Raw genomic sequence first — 15,189 nt, forward strand, 5'->3', positions numbered from 1 at the left:
GATTCCCACTCACACCCTAAAATACAAATGTATGCAAATGTATGTATGCAAATGTCATGCGAATGCAAAATTCTATGTGACTCAGATCTGCTCATCAATCACTTTGAAGCTCAATTTTATTTCAAGGATAATATCTCTTCACGGCGTCTGCATTTACTGGACTCGCCAATTCTTCTCCATCCACGTTTACAAGTATAAGAGCTCCCCCGGATAAGACCTTCTGAATCACGTAGGGGCCTTCGTAGTTTGGCATGAATTTGCCTCCTGGGTGTTGTGCATTTGGGAGCATTTTCTTCACAACGAGCATCCCCGTTTCAAAATTTCTAGGCTTGACCTTCTTGTTAAAAGCTCTGGCTACTTTCTTCTGATAGCTTTGACCATGGCAGATGGCCCTTAATCGTTTCTCATCAATCAAATTCAATTGTTCATGTCTCTGCCGGTTCCACTCCTCTTACGTGAGCTCAACTTGAGACAAGATCCTTAAAGAGGGGATTTCCACCTCTACTGGTAGGACCGATTCCATACCGTATACCAAAGAGTAGGGAGTTGCCCCGGTTGAAGTACGAATTGAAGTTCGGTAGGCCATGAGAGCATATGGCAATCTTTCGTGCCAATCTCTATATTTCTCAGCAGTTTTAGCTAATATCTTCTTGATGTTTTTGTTCGCCGCTTCCACGACTCCATTCATTTGTGGACGGTAAGGTGAAGAGTTAAGGTGTCGTATCTTAAATTGTTCCAATAGTTGATCGACAACCTTGTTGTTCAAATTTGAGCCATTGTGCGTGATGATGGCTCTTGGCACTCCATATCTTGAGATGATATCTCGCTTGATAAACTTAGCCACACTATTCGCAGTGACATTGGCATATGAGCTGGCTTCAATCCATTTGGTGAAGTAATCAATAGCCACCAGAATAAAGCGATGTCCGTTTGAGGCCTTTGGGTTGATAGGGCCAATCATATCATCCACATAAACCTCAATCTCCTTATGTATCATATCGTGAAAAAGGGTTACCATAGCCCTTTGATATGTTGCCCTTGCATTTTTCAATCCAAAGGGCATTACCTTGTAGCAGAAAGTCCCCCATTGTGTAGTGAATGAGGTCTTGATCTTATCTTCTTCCTTCAGCATGATCTGATTATACCCCGAGAATCCATCCATAAAGGAGAATAATTCAAAGCCCGCGGTACTATCGACGAGTACATCAATGTGCGGTAAGGGAAAATCATCCTTCGGACTAGCTTTGTTCAAGTCCCGATAATCCACGCATATTCTAATTCTCCCATCCTTCTTCTTAACTGGTACGATGTTGGCGACCCGGTCGGCATATGGGACAGCCTCGATAAATCCAACTTTAAGGAGCTTCATCACCTCTTCCTTGATCTTATCCCCGAGTTCGGGATTCATCCTTACGGATGATTGATTTCTTGGTGTGCAAGAAAGATTTGTGGGCAAAGCATGCTCCACAATCTCTCGATCCAAACCTAGCATGTCAGCATATGACCGGGCGAAAATATCTTGATATTCCTTGAGTAACGCCGTCATTCTTAAAACATCTGCTGCGGACAGGTGTCCTCCTATTTTCACTTCCTTAACGCGATCGGAATCTCCCGGATTAATAGTGATGGGTTCTTCAGAAATAGGGGGTTTAGATTCTTCAAAACAATCCCATTCTTTCTTGATATCGCTCACATCAACCTCTTCTACGTCAACTTCGCATGCATAGTCATCGAGCTGATCGAGTCACGTATTAACACATTATGTATGGGTGGGATGACATGCACAAATGCACCATGAAAGGTTAGTATTCAAAGATGATAAAATCGAAGGATGCATGATTTCTATCATGAAAACATTTTTCAAATTTCAATTTTCTTAGACAAAGAAAGGAGAACTAGTCCACGATCTTCCGGACATCCCGGTTCTCAAAAGCTATTTAAAACCCAAGATCATATGGCGGATCGGGCCTCAAGTCTCATGGTAGAGTCAATTGTCATCATCGGACCAATCCGTTGCTCCACATGTCCGTAATCAAATCCGTGATGATTTTCATTAATAGATGCAATTAAGAGCAATACGATCTTGCACTTCTCGGATCACAAAGCATGTGACCCAAAGGGTGCTAAAAAGCGAAAAGCTTCAAAAACAAATGCGATAATCAAAATGCATTAAAAGATAAAGTCCAGAAAGAGCCTTTTACTCGGGGGTGGGGAAATCATCGTCCGGCCCACTCAATTATCACGTTCACCCGATTATCCAGGAACGGGTTAAATAAGTCCGGCTCTGCATCCTCGGAGATGTCCTCATCTTCCAGACCATTTGCCTCCTTTAGAGAATACCTCGAATAAGGGGTTTAGGAACATCTTCCCTTTGGCCTTCCGTGCATCGGTACCTATGAAACGGCCACCTTGGCGTCCAAGGCGTCCACGGTCTCCATAACGATTGTTTCGACCTCGGCCTCGACCTATGTTATTTTTCGCTATTCCATTATAACCCGGACCAACCTTGTGGTCATTTGAGCCCAAATTCAAAGGGTTACGGATTCCCCGACCATGTTTCCCTAATCCGGCACCCGGAATAAATCCATTCGAGAGTAGCACTTTTCCCGCCATAGTCGCAGGGTCTCGAAAGCTCGTGTAGCCACCTTTGCATCCAGTGACACATGCATACGAGATACAATGTCGAAGGTGTGATAACTCAGCTCCTCCTCTTTTTAAGGGTTCAATGTATGGGACCATCCCTTTTAAAGTCGCTCGATGTCCCGTCTCGCCATGAACGGTGATCAAGCGACCGTTGACCACAAATTTTAACTTTTGATGCGGGGAGGAAGGTACCGCTCCGGACACATGAATCCATGGTCTTCCCGGGGAGCAAGGTGAAGGCGCTAGGAATATCCAGTACTTGGAACGGTATGAGAAAGTCACCGGTCCAATGTCAATGTCGACTCAATCTCTCCTACTACATTCTTGGAGACTCCGTCAAATGATCGGATGGTGGCCTTGGATGTCTTCACAAAATCTTCATTGATCCCCAAGCTTCTCAAAGTGCTCTGAGGACATAGGTTAAAAGCAGAGCCATTATCAATCGGAACATGAGGAACCTCCTTTCCATGACACCTCACGGCGATGTAGAGAGCTCAGTTGTGGATACGCCCCTCTTTTGGAAAATCTTCATCTGAGAAGGATATCTGGTCCTTGAGAAGGATAGCACCTACGAAGTCCCCTAGTTGAACCTCGTTAATTGTTTCCGGAACATGCACCTCATCCAGCACCTTCGGGAGGGCATTCTTGTGCTTTTCGGAATTTTTGAAGAGATCCAATAAGGAAATCTGTGCGGGCATTTTCCTGAGTTGGTCAACGACCTCGTATTCACTGGTCCTCACGACCGATTGCAACTTCTCAACCTCTTCCGCAGTTAGGACCCTCTTTTCGGAATCCGCTTCTCTCGGGGGATAACACCTTCCGGATCTCATTATGGCGTCGATCTCGCCCGTTCCATAATCCCAGTGAAGCGCCCTTAAGTTGTATTCTTCCACGGGCGGTAATTTAATCCTCACCGGTATGATCTTTTCTGGTAGTGATTCGGATGTTGATGGTTTTTCTAAACTAGAAGCTTCCAACTCCCAGCTATCAACTTTGTTCAAATCAATCACGAAACGAATCGGGGTATCTACCATCCCGATCATTTCATCTTCGTGAACATCCTCGGGGTTATGTTCTGGACCTGGCCTTACCAGCGTAGCATTTTCTTTATCCAGATCCCTCTGCCTTTCTCTTCTGATTCTCAGGATAATCCCTTCAATCCTCATGCCGATTTCCACCAGATGTTGGAACGACGAGTACGCGTATGCATACATGCAATCAAAGTATTCCGCCGGAAGTGACTTCAATACGAACTCCAGCATTTCTCTCTCCGACAGCGGCGGTTGCACCATCACAGCGTGCTTCTTCCATCTCCTAGCGAAAAGTTCAAAACTCTCGTCTTCACCTTTTCGGATGTTCAACAGATTAGCCTTAGTGAAATAACCTCTGATTCCGACTTCAAAGTGTCGTATGAAGTGCTCCGATAAATCTTCCCAGCTCGGGACCCGGTCTAGGTCGATTAACCGAAACCATGTCGGCGCGGGGCCCGTTAAACTATGTCCGAAGTTCTGGATCAATGTTTCATCATCTTCATGGTGGCCAACCATTTGGCGGAGATAGTATGAGATATGCGCCAAAGGACACCCGGCGCCATTATACTTTGTGCGGAAGACCACTCTTGGGTTCACGCCTTGGGGCGGAACATTTCTTGCTTGAGTAAGTGGCGTGATCAGCTCCTTCAACTCATCCATTTTCCTTGACACATTGTCCCCTTGCTCTTCCAGTAGGGCGATCTTTCGATTTTGCGTGTCTATAGCCCGCCGTATCTCCGGAATTTGCATGCTCTCTTTTATTCTCGTGGCGTCATTCTCGGCCATCAATTGCGATAATTCCGCTACCATGGTTGTTAAATGTAGCATATGGGTCTCCAAATTAGAAAGTCGCACGTTGGACTCCCGATTCACCTGTTCATTCTGAGGAGCCGCTTGGTCTTTAACTTCATCGACCGTTCCCACAAATTCATCACTTGCGAGGTCATCCATTCCACCCCAACCATCGGGGACTACATCTCCAGAATTGATAAAGAAACTCGGGGGCGCCGAATATAGCACTTTAAAGTTGTAACCGCCACTATCTTTTCCAAGATTATCCACTATCTCGCCCCTCTCTAGGGTTCTTTGCAAAAACATTCTATCGCCTCGGCGGGCCTTATCCAGACGGATTTCATATTCGTCTATCTCTTCAATTTCTTGGCCATCTTTGATGTTCATCAAATATCCCGAGGGTATTTTTAAAACAGCTCCCCTCGTAGGTTTCATCGCAAATTCTTCGGACAGCATATCCACCGCCACGTAGGTCCCCTTGAAAGCGACATTTTCCATTCTTCCTATGACACCCAAACTAATCAACTTTTCCAAGCAAGCCTCTTTTTGCTCCCGGGTAATACCTTCTCCTTCCGGGTATTGCGAGGCCAATGTCAAGACATCCCGCATTTTACTCATGTCCACTATGAATTCCGGAACCTCTTCCTCTTCACCTCCAAAGATCGCGTTCACCTCGCGATGCTCGGGTAGCGGGTTCTCGCTTGCACATTTGGTTCGAGCTTTATCAAACTCTAGAACTTTTCCGTCGATCAATGCTTGCACCTTGAACTTCAAAGCGAGAGCAGGTTGTCCGCGTTATGCCCCCTTTCTCCCATATGGTATACGCATGTCACGGGTTTCATCATACCCAGGAAATCTTGGCGGGTGAGCTCTAGGTGGCTCTTTTGCAACTAAGCGATTCTCCAACAACATGGATAACAATTTGGATAAGGGTCGGGGTAGTGGGGTGAAAACAACTGGGTTCTTTTTTCTGAATTCCGGTGGTTTGGAAGCGGTCCGGGAGGACGTTCCTTGGGTAGGAATTGAAGGCGAGAAATTTCTGGGCTTTGGCGGGTTAGGGACAAAAGCTACTTCTCCAGTTTGCTCCCTATTATCCCTTCTCAAAAGGTATTGGCGTTTAAAAGGCGCATCGGGTATCTTCTTTTCTCTTAATGCCCACTCGTGGCGTTCTGCCACCTTGATCGGGTGCGCAAATGTCCGACACCTAGAGGTGTTCAGCTTGTCGAAAAATTCAAATGGAAGGGCCTTGAGAAACAGATCTATTAGTTCTTCTTCCGGGACGGGCGGCTTTACTTGCATAGCCGGTGCTCTCCATCTGCGGGCGTAGGCGCGAACGGCCTCGCTCTTTCCTTTTGTAGTTCTCGGAAGGTCCTCTCTGGTGAGGGCGGTCAAAATATTAAACTTGTATTGCCGAAGGAACTCGTCTGCCGGTTTATCCTAATCGGCGAGCCTCTCTGGCTCCAATTCAATGAACCACGCCGGGGCTGCCCCGGATAGGCTTTCCTGGAAGGTGTTAACCAAGAGTGGAATGTTGTCAGAGAACCGAGACATTCGGCGCAAGTAATACTTCAAGTGCGCCTTGGGACACCCGGTCCCGTTATATCTTCTTACAAAGTCCGGTTCCTTGTAATCAGCGAGAACCTCTATCTTTTCGAACGGTGCAACCTTGTCGAATCTCGAGAGTTCATAACCCCGACTCGCCAAGCACTCTTCGATCTTAGCGAGCCTCTTAATTTCCTCTTCCATTTTGAGGACTTGCTTCTCCTTTTTCTCCAGGTCAATCACAATGGGAGGATCCTTAGGCGGTCTCTCCGGATTCGGAGTTGGATTAGCGGCGGGTGCCGGATTAGCGTTCGCGCCATCGGATGACCCCGCAGGGGCTTGAAAATTAGGATCGACGGGGTATCTCCCCTGGCTTGCAATCATCATTGCCTTCATCTCCGCCACCATTGTGGCGATCACATTCATTTGATTCTCCAGATTACCCACGCGAGGTGCGAGCTCCTCTTGTTCCATCCTTAATTTGCGCGTTTTGCTACGAGTCCTCGTATTTGTCACTCACCTGTTTTCGGGATATCAAATCAGTATGGGAAATATTAAAGGATTTGGAGACATTGATCCGTGGTAATTGACTTTTCTATATGTATGCATGAAATGCTCATAAAAGAAATAGTATATATTTATTACAAACCAAATTGTTCAAAAGTATCTAAAAGATAACGGATATATAAAATCTAAATGGGGGAATGGATCTATCCAAGTCGGGGACGCTTCTACTCTTCTTGCTCTTCTGATCCGTCGGAATCCCACTGGTATGGGTCTTCTCCTTCTTCCGACATCCTTTGCTCCGGATCTTCGGGAATGTACGGCTCTACTCCCGGTACGTAGGGTACTATATACTCTGGCTCATATGACTCTACTTCTTCAATCCGAGGAGATACGCACTCGGGTACATATGGCTCTACCATTGATTGGCGATACTCCTTAAACTTCTTGATATACTCCTTGGAGGCTCTATGAATGTTCATCTCGTCGTCCAAATAGTCCGGCCATTCAACTTGTTGCGGTGGGGAATTCTTCAAAGCATGAAGAATAAGCTTGATCTGGGCCCGATACAACTCCTTTGTTTCCTTAGTGAGCTTTCCTCGTGTCATATCAAATGAGAAGATCCCGGGACAAACATCCGGTGGTATCTCTTGTAGAACTCCAAATTGCCTCACCACTCGAATGGGGTAATACGCCGTAGCTACTGTACATCCCAATAAGGGAATAGGGTTATCTTCAATACCCGAAATGCGAGCCTCCACAATCTTGGGCCAAGTCGGACGCCACCTAATATGTTCGGGTTTCAAATTGTCTAATAGCTCAACCCACTTTTTAAATGAATATTTAGGTACAAGGGATTGACACTTAAGGAAGGATCTAAGAGGGTGAACGTGCTCATTGACTTCATAGCACCCTACTCGGAGTTGGAAAGTCTTTATATGAGAAGTGAACCATAAGTGGAGTAACCTGCTTGACGCTTGGAAAACAGCCTTTTTTGAGGTTTTGGAACGATTTAGGGAAAGGAAGGTCTTAGCTAAGATCATGTACGAATAATCCCAGCGACAACATGCTTGTCCGGCTATATGGGTTATGGAAGGATCAAAAGTAGTTCTAGAAGTTGGGAATATGACAAATGCAAAGAAAGCCAAGATGAACACCTTTCCCGATTTATGACCGGTTTCGGTGGGTAGAGAGGAATAATTGTCGAAAAGGAACGAGAAGGTGAATTTGTTGGAATTGGATTTGTAAACTTTTTCAATCTCAGAAGTTTTAAGGCGAAGGAAACTCGATAACGAACGAGTGGAGTCCATGTCCAAAGGGGGTTGAGCTATACGTTCTTCAAATTCGGCCCCGATAATAGCGGTATACTCCTCAAGCGTAGGGGTCAATTCCAATCCTTGAAAGTTGAATGTCATCGTGCGTGCGTCCCATGCCTTGGCTAATGCTTGAATGAGCGCCGGTTGGTATTCCACTTTGATCAAATCTACAAGTCGTCCCAAACGTCCTTCCACATAGGCTTTGTTGACGATGTCGAGGCGATCCCACCATATAGCGAGTTCCTTGCGCGGTATTGGGATGACTTTGATGTCTCCATTCCCCATGATCTAAAAATGCAAAAATGATGATCCTAAAGTCAATTACCACAGTTTAATATGCATATGCATGTAATGTGATGCAAATGTGCTAACCAAATTCCATGTCATCTTTTGGTAACATGAGGGTCAACTACTCCCATTTGACCCAAATAAGCCAAATAGGGTAATTATGGACCAAATCTCACCCAAAGATGGCATGTAATTTGATTAGGATCGTTTAAGCGTAATCGGGGTAAAAAGTCGCTCACAAATTGACAACTCATGAAATTTACAAGTCTAATATAATAAAGTCGAAAGAGATAGAACACGATAATATCTAGAGATGTTCGGACAATAAATGTCGATGAAAGTACATAATAGACTCAAAATACAATAAAATCTAGAAAATGCCCCAAAGTCGTACTAATCTAGACAATCGGAACGGTATCCTCATCGGATGAAATCTCCACTATCTCGGGAAGCTTGACATCTTCTTCGTCATCGGAGGATATGGTGATAACTTCCTTCTTCTTGATCGAGGAGTGTTTTGGGGCCGTCTTGGTCGCATGAGGCTTTCTCGCTAATTTCATATACAGCTCCCAAATTCTCTCCTTTTCGCGCTCGAGCTCCAAATATCGTCCACATCGAGTATAATCGCAACTCTCGCTACGGATGCGGTTCCGTCCGTTGAGCTCTCGTCCGTGAACAAATCCGAAAACTCGGAATGTAGCGGGTACTCGGTCCTCGCGTTGAATGGTCCTCCGCTCCCATGTGAATATGTCGGGTATATCAACACGACCTCGGGGCGCCATCTATCTAAAAAGGAAAATTTGACCTTCAACCCCGATCACTCAAACGATCTTACAAATTGTGATGATATGTCGTGAAAATGCATGATATGCAAAATTTAAATTTACTGGCTCAAAATAAAGAGGGTAGAAAGCCTTACCAACCGATGTTACTCTTTTTTTGTTTTTGGTTTTAGGTATACCAACCGTCCATTTCACATGCGCATGAGACAAGTGAGGTTCCACTCTAAAGAAATCAAAAAGGCTCGGGTATGGACCTAAAAAGGCTCCCGCTATACAAATCGATGGGCCGCCCACAAGCGCAATCAAACAACAAGTGGGTAGGACCATCAATCTTGCATAGCGAGCGGGATCAAATATGGTCAACCCAAGTGCAATCAAACACAAGAGCTTCGCATACCGATCCCTATCTATGGAGACCTAAAAGGTGATTTCGCGGCTCGGGTTTAGGCGCTTGTGTGTGCAGTGTCGTGATCCTCAAAATATGCAAGACATGCATCACAATTTATATTCAAAACAACGCTTCAAAATTTGTATAAATAAACAAACAATCCAAAACTCCATATCCGCATCAAAAATGGTTAGCACGGACGCCACCCCTTATAACTCCCATCCGCATCAACATTTAACACTTTTTGTTAGTGGACGTACCTCGTCTTCAAGAGCATCTGCAGAAATCAAGGTTAGAAAACAATCAACATTTTTATCGGCTTAAATCCTCTTAACGTTTCCCCGGTGGAGTCGACAATCTGTCGCGACCCTCCGGAAATTTTTTCCGGGCGGAATAGGGCTAACGAGCCGATCCCTTAATTTTTCATAACCCCGGTTGTCGGCGAGGTATTTTCTAGGATCGCGGGTCCCTCCCAAGACCCATTACTCGAATCGCGATGTCGGGTAAAATTTATCGAATATTGAAATTGACCTTGTGTGGTCGGGTGGCATGTGCGATGTGTACATGCAATTTGGAGTCGCCACCGATCGATTTATTGGAAGGTACGATCGGAAAACCTTACCGAGCGGTCGGGAGAAACCGTTCGGTTCCGCGAAAACCGGAGATTTTGGGTCCGGGGACTTGGTTACGCCAAATTTCATATTTGACGCCCTTTCGGTTACCGACGTTGATTGTTTTTCTAACCTAAGAATTCATGCGGATGTAATATCGGGTGAGGTAGGCCCTAACAATTCTAAGTTTTCATGCGGATGGGAATTTACTATCCTAATCAATCACAATCAGAAAAAATTAATGCGCAATCAAAATCATTACAAGCAAACAAATCAATCAATCAAGGTTTGATATGTCTAAAATGGCCCTATCGGCCCACAAAAAAATCAATTTTGGGTGTCGGGGTGATTTGGTAAAAATTTAGGGCGGAAGGCCCGGAAGGGTAAAATGGTCATTTTTGGGAGTTCGGGACCCGAAAATCGCAAAATTGGGGTCGGGCCAGTTGAATGTGGCCATTTCCCATTTTTTGTGATTTTATGGAATTTTTCTAATTTTTTCTATTTTTTTGGAATTTTTATTTATTTTCTAAAAATATTAGGAATTTTTCGGATCGACATAGATCGACCCTCGAAGCCTCAAAATTTTCGATCCAGACTTTATGAGTCCCGAATCGATCTAGGAATTTTTAGAAATTTTTTTGTGAAAATCTGGGAATTTTTATGAATTTTCTAAGTATTTTTTTTGCAATTTTTTTGGATTTTTGGAAATTTCTTTTTATTTTTTATTATTTTTTATTAAAGAACCGGACCGGGTCAACCCGGTCAACGGCCGGCTAACCCGGTCCGACCGCCCGTAGACCCGCTCTACACCTATACGGTGCCGTATGTGTATTTCTACTATTTATTTCTATATTTTTTGATTTTCTAAACCTAATTTCCAAATATCTGAATATACTAAAATGAACGGACGGCCGAGATCAATCTCCAGGATCAATCTCAGCCGTCGATCCCAGCCTAAATGAAACGACGACGTACTAGTCTGCATACTCAAAACGACGCCGTCCTCCTTAAACAAATGAACGGCCACGATTTTGCCTAAATCTAATCCGGGCCGTCGGCTTCTCTATGCTAAAACGGCGTCGCACCTCCTATTATCCCGAACGGCCACGATTAAGACCTGAAACAAGATCTGAGCCGTTCGTTCCTATCAAAGTCTAAACGACGACGCTTTTGGTCTTGGTCTTAAACGACGCCGCATCCGCTAAGTGAATGGACGACTACGACCTAACCTATACCTAATCCCGACCGTTCACTCCTTCTGAAGCCAAACGACGTCGCCTAACACTAACTAAAACAGCGCCGTTTCCTCGTTTTTATTTTCTGTCTAATACAAACTAATATTTGAAAACACAAAAATATGATCCGACGGCCGTAAATCAAACCTAACTATTTTTCCTAGTTGTCGGATCGGGGCTGACTCACCTATTCGCGCCAACGACTAGGCCGAGTTAGCGATGACATGGACCAAACACCGAATGCCACCTAGGACGTTTGACCTGTTGACCGCCATGTCACCTTCATCTCCTACCTCGCGACGACGCCCGAATGAACGGCTGAGAGCTCTCCGGCGAGATCCAACGGTGAGATCTCGCCGGAAAGGCCTCAAACCAACGGCGAACGACTCTATCTAACCTCTAGATCCACATACCTCAGAATCAAAGCATTTCATCCATAAAATCACGAGAATCGGACTAAGCACGGAATATTAACTCGGAGTTCGAACATGTAGATCCAGAGCAAATCAAAGCAATTAACTCATACACGAGCATAATAGAAAGATTAGAGAACTTACCTCGAGCTCGGATCGAGCTCAAGGACGGCTAAAATGGTCCGGCCGGTGCTCGGCCGCACCGCGTGATGTTGGAGGCTCGACTCGAGTGATTCGGGGGAAATCAATGCGGGAAAAGGATGCGATCATGGTTAGAAGTGGTCGAGGAACAAAAGGCACAAATCAATTTAAGAAATCATGCACGAGGAAGTGATATGCCATAGTTGCACAAGAAGGAAACTAGAAGCTCGACTCACCTGGTTTGGAGATCGCAGACTAATCCAAGTGACTCGGTCGCTTTCTGGAGCTGCTTTGAAGCTTCTGAAGTGGATCGCGAAGCTCGATTAGCTCTGGATTGGCTTGACGAGCAATCCACAGTCGCCGCTCGAGATTTCTTCAATGGCGAAGACCGAGAGCTTTCTCTCTCTCTCTAGCTCTCTCTCTCTCTATTCTGTTTGGTCCGGTGAGCACGAATGAACCTCTTTTCTTTCTAGAATCCTCTCAGCCCCTTTTATACTCATTTTCAAATTTGGCGCGTACGGGGAGGGATCTCGCCGAGCCGTCACGTGCCAATCACGCGGATTTGGGCTCGGCGGACAGTGACGGAATCATTACGATTCCGTCCAAGTCCATTAGAAGTCCGTCGAGCCCCAAGTGAGCTCAAATTGCATCCTGGGTTGGGAGTGTTGACTTTTTACATCGCCGAGCTTTGACCGTCGATTTCGGCCGTCTCTGGTGGCCATTGGCCGTGCCGCCGGTGTCAATTGACGCGGGCCATTCCAATGAACAAAACGCCTCCAACAATTGATCCAATTAAGCTTGAATTGATCTTCAATTTGAGTGATGAATCTCGGCCTTCAACCTGCAATTCACGCGAGTAAGTTGGGGAAGATGATGAACAGCTCTGGACCGGTTCGACCGGTCCGACCGGCGATCGGACCGGTCCGAACCGGTTCGCACGGTAATTTTTGCTCAATTTTTAAAATTAATCCAAATTGACTGGGAATTTTTGCAATTAAACCTCAAAATTGAACTCGGGGGCCTAGATATTATCTAGAAATGTGTTTTTGCCCAAAATTTCCCATCAATTTATATGAAAACCCCAAATTTTTGACTTCGCCCTAATTGGGGAATAGTTCAATTGGATGTCAATTTGATCAAATTGGACCCTGAGACCTATGCCAATTGATTCAGAATGTGTGAAAACATAGGGTGCCAGTCCAATTTTACAATGATAGTCTCTCAATTAAAAGTAATTTCAAAATTTGGCCAATTGAGGGACTAAATTGCAAATAATTTGGGAATTTTGTGTCTAATTCATGCAATTCATGCAATTGAGGGTGCAATTGATCAAATTGAAGTTCAAAGGGACCACAATCGAATGTCTAGACTCCAAATGTGCAAAAATTGCAAATAAAAAGACTCAATTGGTATTTTTTTATGAAAATTCAACCTTAGGCATTATGAAGAAACACCTAAGATTGAACTTAATTTTTGATTTTTCTCGAGGTCAATATTGAAATGGAATTAAAAGAAAAATATTGGACATTTTTGTGTATTTTTGTGACCTCCAAAGGTATTTTTTATGAATTTTGAAGTATTTTCCTATTTTCTGAAAATATTTAAAAAATGCGAAAAATATGAAAAATTATTTTTTGTTCCAAATTGGTTCCTTAAGCTTGGCCAAGGCTTCCAATGTTGATTTTTAATTTTTTTGATTTTTTGTGAATTTTTGAGAATTTTGGAAAATAAAACTAAAGGAAAACTGACTAAAAATTCGAGTGTCACCGAACATGAGTCAAAAAGACCTAGCCACCATGTTCATTGTTGCTGAATCGCCTCACAAGTTTGTAGAAAATGAGGTATTTCGGAAATTCGTGAGGGGAATCCAACCAAATTTTTTAATCCCCTCAAGAAACACCTTGAGGCAAGCTTGTTATGACTTATTCTTGGAGCAAAGAAACAAGTTAAAAACATATTTTTCTGATACATCTCCAAGAGTATGTCTTACAACCGGCACATGGACCTCGCGTCAAAACTTGAGTTATATGTGTCTTACCGCACATTTTGTAGACAAGTGAATGGAAGTTGCAAAAAGAATTTTGAATTTTTGTCAAATTTCGGGACATTCGGGTGAGATTATAGGAAAAGCGGTGGAGAAATGTTTGATTGGTTGGGGGATTAAAAATATTTTTTCTATTACAGTGAATAATGCAAGCTCTAATGACTTGGGAGTTCAATACTTGAAAAAGAGACTCATCCATTGGAACTCTCTACTATTGGATGGTGAGTTACTCCACATGAGATGTTGTGCACATATATTGAGCTTGATTGTAACAACATCTCTAAAGTTCTTGTTTGAGCAATATCGCACCGGTATATGGCCCCAAAACAACTTGAGGTTGAAGGGTACAAGCACAACGAGCGTGGTAAAGTCTCTAGTGGTTGGTGCGGACATTCTGACCGAAATGTATCTTAACGAAACAGGGCAACAATATTTTGAAGAAAAATCTGAATTAGATAAGTATTTGGAAGAAGGTCGTGAACGTTATAGTCCCGATTTTGATATCTTAACTTGGTGGAAAGTCAATTCTTCAAGATATCCTATCCTCTCTTCCATTGCTCAGGATATTTTGGCAATGCCCGTCTCTACTGTAGCATCGTAGTGCGCATTCAGCACGGGAGGTCGTGTACTTGACGTGTTTCATAGCTCCTTGACCCCAAGTATGGTGGAAGCTCTTGTATGTACTCAAGATTGGTTACGCTCCGCACCGCTTTTAGTTTCAATCGAGGAGGACTTAGCAGAACTCGAAAATTTTGAGTCGGGTGAGAAATTACTGTGGAATTTTTATACCCTTCGATATTTCAATAGATATTGTAATTCTCATTATCATTGTGAATTTAATGCGGATTTGTCAACTGTGACCATGGAGCTTAACTCAATATTGATTTCTCTTGATGATTGATGACTAGGGTAATGACTATTAGCTTCTCTTTGCTATTCTAATTGCTTTTTTTTGTTTTTGTTTTTGTGGTTATTGTGATTCCGAAAAGCCTTGACATGCCGGTTTTCCTTTTGCCCAGGTTATATCGTATTGCTAAATAGTTGACTGTTTTTTTAGGTGGTCATTTTACTGTAAGCAAAACTTATTATGGTGGTAAACACACCTTTTGCTTGATGCTAACTTCATCTTTCTTGTGGTCGTTGGCGGCTTGAGTGGGGATTTTCACATCATCTTCTTGTCGACTCCATCCCTAGGGATCCTTCCACGTACGCTGGGATTTTATGATCGGGAAAGAGCTTGTGCGAAACTTTTCCTCATCGATTCTTTGGCATAACACCACACTTGCAGCAAAGCTATATGGACTCCTAGCAAAGCTGCGATTGTCTTAGAGCGGTTTAGTTTAGTTAGGAGGCAATGGGGACAAAGGCAGGAGCCAGAAATTTTGTTCTTTTGATTACCTTGTTTTGTAAGGATTAAGAATTACTCTTGTCGGGTTATAAAAAAAAAAGAATTACTCTT

The sequence above is a fragment of the Rhodamnia argentea genome, chromosome 2, assembly GCF_020921035.1.
Source record: "Rhodamnia argentea isolate NSW1041297 chromosome 2, ASM2092103v1, whole genome shotgun sequence".
Taxonomy (NCBI): Eukaryota; Viridiplantae; Streptophyta; class Magnoliopsida; order Myrtales; family Myrtaceae; genus Rhodamnia; species Rhodamnia argentea.